This window comes from Leptonychotes weddellii, chromosome 11 (genome assembly GCF_054177405.1).
Source record: "Leptonychotes weddellii isolate Sample4059 chromosome 11, ASM5417740v2, whole genome shotgun sequence".
Lineage (NCBI taxonomy): Eukaryota > Metazoa > Chordata > Mammalia > Carnivora > Phocidae > Leptonychotes > Leptonychotes weddellii.
In genome coordinates, this window is record NC_138379.1 from 8,289,246 (window position 1) to 8,295,178 (window position 5,933).

Sequence of the window (5,933 nt, forward strand, 5' to 3'; positions counted from 1 at the left end):
CGGGGCTGGCGCGCAGCTCAGTTACCGTAAAGCCCCGACTCGGGGCCGCCGCGCAACATCTCTCGCCTTTGCGGGCGTCTCCGCTCCGGCTCGACCCCAGCAGGCTGGCTCCCGGCACAGGGACAATGCTGACCCTCCACTCACCCGAGCTTCCTGGTGAAAGGGGGAACCTCCACTTCCTCCTTATGAGGCTGGGGGCGGGGTGTTGGTGTTGGTGGCGAAATACGTGATGTGCCAAGGTTTTGTAACTGACAGTTGAAAAGCAATGCAGTGGGCACTGATACCCTTCCTCTGCTCGAAATGTTTCTCAGTCTTGTTATTCGTTTAAATTCAGATCGCTTCCTTCTAATCGTCTCTCTCCTTAACCTTTTGTAAAGAACGGAAAGATAAACTAATTCGTGTGGTTCTGTGCCGGAGGTGCTCTGAAGAGTCTGAAACCCTAGGCGGATTCCCTCCTCTGAGCTTCCAGGAGCCCAGCTCTAAATTCCTTAAACCACATGTGCCCTTAGTTTTTTTGTTGTTGTTGACACATTTTCTTCAACCTGCTCCAGAGAGTTCCCTTAAGGCTCTGACCCCCTGGATGACTTAACCAATCATCTGTATCCGCCCCCCTCTTCCCGTTGCCATAGCATCCTTCCAATAGAAGGAGTTTACATTTCTATCCATAAGACAACTGTATGATACTAGATTAGCGGAATGAACCAAAGGATACATTATTCTAATATGCAAAGTAGCCTTTTGAATTATAATTTTATTTCCATTAGTAATTTGCTTTAAACTTTTTATTGGTTGGATGAGCCAATGTCAAAGATAAATTTTCACTTTGTCCAACAAATAGCACCACACAGCCTCCCCAATTTAAGATACTCGTAATGTAGGGCCTGATTCTGATAAAGCAGGCAGTTAGTTAAGAGCTGGAGACAAAGGTGTTGATAAATAGATGACACATTAGAAGCCTGACTGTGGCTTTTTTTTTTTTAATTTAAATTCAATTAGCCAACATATAGCATATCATTAGTTTTTGGTGTTGTGTTCAATGATTTATTAGTTGCGTATAACACCCAGTACTCATCACATCACGTGCCCTCCGTAATACCCATGACCCAGTTACCCCATTCCCCCACCCACCTCCCTTTCCACAACGCTCGGTTTGTTTCCTGGAGTCAAAGACTCTCTCAAGGTTTGGCTCCCTTTCTGATTGTGGCTTTTAACACTCTCCTCTTCAACCTCTGCCCCAGGGTAACCCATAGCTTCATTGTAATATATTTACATTGTGGTTTCACCCCTCCCACTCCACCATCCCACGCTCCCTGGAGGAAGATGGCCATGACAATTCAGGCAAGAACATTGTAGGGCCCAAAACTCCCCCTCCTAACCAGTAGGAGTCCCTTAGATGACTGGAAACATCCTCAGTGGGAGATCTCCCTAGCTATGACCCATTACTTCTGCAAACATAGAAAGAAAAGACACTCCTAACTGTGGTGAAATTGTCAACTCTGGGCCTGCCCATTCTCCCTTCTTGAGAGTGTACTGTGCTTAATAAACTGCTCTGTGCTTGCTACTTTCCTTCTGCTTGTCTTTATTCCAGCTCGGATCCTCACATAAATCTTTCTTGGGGAATCCAAGAACAGAGACCTCTATCCACACAACACAGACTCTTCCACCAGTAACAACTTCCTGATAGACTGAATTCAGAAGGGCAATGGCCAGACTTTATACAAAAATAGAACTCTGAACCACAACTTCTGTAGCAACCAGTCCAGGAAACCATGTTTGCTGCGCAGATTAAATGAGAAAATGTAGGCAAAGTCCTTAGCATTAACTTGGTGCATAGTAAATGCATAATACAGGGTTGCTGTTGTTTCTGCAATTATTATTATTAATATATTTATTATTTCCTCACCTCCCCTTCCCCAGGGAAAGGGAGTGACTAGCTCTTTCTCTTCCATCATTACGAATTTCTTAGTGAAAAAGTTTGAAAACCACTGTACAGGAAATGAATGCACAAGGCAGAGAAGCTTTTTTCAGAGCTGTGTCAAAAGGAAGTTGCTGCTATTGAAGATTAAGAATACAAGCTTTTCTTGGGGCACCTGGCTGGCTCAGTTGGTGGAGCATGCAATTCTTGATCTCAGGGTTGTGAGTTCAAGGTCCACGTTGGGCATGGAGACTACTTAAAAAAAAAAAGAATAAAAGGTTTTCTTAAAAATTACAGCAGATTCAGTCACCCCGTAGTCCAGTTATTCTCAAACACCCACATTCTGACTTTATGTTCCTCAGAGGAAGAGAGAGAAGTGAGGTTTGTCACTAGCTGAAAGTAACTGCATATCCCTGGGGGTAGGGCAGGCAACAGAAGCAAAAGCCTGAGGTAAAGGTTTGGCCTGATGCTCTGATTTCCAGAGCTGAAGAAGGCCAGCCCCTGCTCCAGGGTCCCTTTTTTAACCCAGAACATGCTATAGCCAAGGAATCGGCTACCATTACTTGTGTTTGGCAGAGACTCAATGACAGGAAAGGCTGTGCTCTGACCGGAAGTTATCGGTGCGGGGAAGCTGGGGGCGGGCAGACCAGAAGTGGGCATCCTATGTGATCGGTTAGGGGGACATATTTGGCCTTCTCTGGTTGGTCCTAAGTTGGAAGTGGGGACAACAGTTGGTAAAGTGGCATTTATTGACAGAGTCCTGACCATTTCCATCTCCTTTTTTCCTGGTTATAGACCTTCAATCAATAGCCATAGACATGGACACAAAAACCCAACCTGGTCAATCATGGTATTCCATTTGTTTGGCAACAGTAGTTGGCTCGAAAAGTGACTGTGTGATCCAAGCAGGGCCAATTATATAACTTCTCTAGAATTGAAGTTTGGACACAAAAAGAAAGAAGTTTTGTCTACTGCAGTCGCTAATTAGAGACTGTTGATTTGGGGCTGTTGGTGGTCATCTTTTCCACCGTGTGGAAAGTCTGTTTACAGAATAAAGCTGTACAACAAAGGATTAACCTTACTGCAAGAAGGATCTGACCTTTGCCCTTTGCTCCTGGGAGATGATCTTTAAACCACTGGCATATCCTATCTGATAACAGTGTCTTTGTTTACCGGGGGGACTTGGGCCCCAACAGGTGGTCTAACAATGTGATTATAAGAAGGAAATTTGGATGCAGAGAGGGAGAAAACCATGTGGAGGTGGAGGTTGGAGTGATGCATCTACAAGCCAAGAAACTCAAGGATTATAAGCAATATCCAGAAGCTAGGAGGAGGCAAGGAAGGGTCCTCCCCTAGCGTCTTCAGAGAGAGCTTGGCCCTACCAACATCTTGATCTTGGACTTCTAGCCTCCAGAACTGTGAGGGAATACCTTTCTGTTGATGTGAGCTGCCTGGTTTGTGGCACTTGGTTCCAGCAGCCCTAGGACACTAACACAGCCACCTATCTCTCACCTGATTCTGCACTCTTGGGATCCAGGTGGGCTCCTTGTCAATACAGAGCTGGGAGATGTTACAGAAGCTTCTCATGCTACCTTTCCAGGGGTCAGCCACACTGCACTGCTTCACTTCAGTTGGAAGCTCATCTCACCCAGCCTGAAGCTTTGAATCCGAAGACAGAATAAGCACCAGGCATTGTACAGAAAGAACCACATTCTTCCCTCAGTGCTGCCTTTTCTTAGAGACTAGACCATGGAGATAGAGCCCAGAAGGTATCAGCAACCAAATTGTCTTATTTAATTTCTGACCACTCTGGCTAACATAGCCCCACATTTGGTGATTGTTATTTATGAAATTTCCCTTAGAAAACCACGGAGGCTTTTTCACTGGACTATTGTACCCAAAAGGCACTCTAGAAACATTTTCCTACCTCTTCCTCATGTAGTCGAATCGGTATGTCATATGTTGTGGCTTATTTGCAACCACTTTGAATCCCAGCCAACATTCCCCTATTACTGGCGTGCCTCTTGGGGAGGTTTGATAGCACAAGCCAGGGCATGTAGATAAATTCAGCATCAGCCTGAGGCCACAGAAAGGAAGATAATTGCTTGACGGACCCTGCTTTTCCCTCCTGGTGCCCTAATTGCCACTGTTAGGTTTTCAATTCACCACTAAAGAGTGAACCCAGGAAATCCGAGAAACCCCACCCTCAACTCCAATAAAGGCAGGAACCCCAGGTCAGAACTCAATCTCTCTCTACTGGCTACCTCCAAGTGCGGCCCCCAGCATGCAATATACCCTCCAGGACTTGTGAGTAATGAACCTTGTGTTTTGATGTTCCCTGATGGTTGTTGCTGAGGTGCTTCTTGCAATCATAACAAGAACCACAGGCCTGGTCTAGCCACAACGTAAGCTCCAGTTAGAATGTGTCTGTGGGGGATCAATACAAGTCGTACAGGCCCAGGGAGTGCCCCAGGCATTGCTAGCAGATACCATCACTGTTGATAGGCTCAGAGCAACACAAAGCAGGTGGGTTGGAAAGGACTCACCGAGGGCATAATGTTTTAGCCCAGATCTGAAGGAGGTGAGGGAGAGAGTGTGAGGTGTCTAGGAGGTGAGCATTCCTGGTGGAAGGACTCTCCAGAGTCTGGTCAGACAGTTCTCTGAGTTCTGATATAAACATGTATTGTCCTCAGTTATTCTAGAGAACACATTCCAGAAAATAGCACATTTAGGTTCTGTTGACCAACATATGAAACAACTATCACAAGACTCTGGAGGGTGACTGACTGTTCACTTTTTAACCTTCCATTTACTCCTCACCCCTATGTATTCTGGCTTCCAGACGTGGGATGGTGCAACATTTAAGACTGAAGCAAATATGTAAAACCAGCTCTCTTCTATTGAGACTTGGAAAAATCTAAAAATGCTACTCTTCTCACGGAGAAAGAGACATTTGAGTAAAGACCAAAGAGGGGAGAGACACTGAAGAGAGAGGAAAACAGGATTTAAGAATTGCTGCACACAATAGGGCACCTGGGCCCTCAGTCAGCTAAGCCTCCGATTCTTGATTTTGGCTCAGGTCATGATCTGAGAGACTGAGCCCCACACTGGGCTCCATGTTGGGCTCCATGCTGGGTGTGGAGCCGTGTTTAGGATTCCCTCTCTCCCTCTCCCTTTGACCCTCCCCCACCTCTCTCTCTCTCAAAAAAAAAAAAATTGCTGCACATTGCCTATTCTAATGTGTTAAAAATTAAATTAAAAGTAATTCTTTAAAAGCCATTATTCAGTTGTTGGGCTGTGTATTTTTGGAAAATATACTGCTCAGAGATAGGACCAAGTAGCAATCTATTCCATTTGGTTGCAGAAGCCATTTCTGAGTCCCTGATCTTCTTCCTTTACCTCCAAAATACATATATGTCTCTCCATTTTTCTACTTATTTTTTATTATCTCAGCAGATTAAAAAATAATGGCTTATTATTAGAATATCTCAGTGCAATAGACTTGGCCAGGGCAGGGGAGATGCTCCATGACATGCTGGAGGTGGAGGGTGGTGTGGGGGGAGTGTTCCCACAGGGTATGGAGAATGAATGGGTACCTGTTTGTGGAGGATTTAAAAATGACAATGAAATGGATATAAAAGTCAACTGCTGAGGAGCAAGATGGTGGAGGAGTAGGAGACCTAAATTTCGTCTGGTCCCAGGAATTCAGCTAGATAGGGATCAAACCATTCTGAACACCTACAAACTCAACAGGAGATTGAAGAAAAAAATATCAGCAATTCTTTGGACAGAAAAACGACCACTTTCTGGAACGTAGGATGTGCAGAGAAGTGAATCCGAGGTGTTCGGGAGGATAGACGGCCGGGGGGTGGCGGGAGGCAGAGGGGCCTCCGTCGGCCGCTTCTGGCAAGTGATAGAACCGCGGAGCACAAAATCGGAACTTTTAGAAGTCGGCTCCACTGAGGGACATCGCTCCAGTGGCTAAGCAGGGGGTGGAATACTCACGGAACAGTGTGGT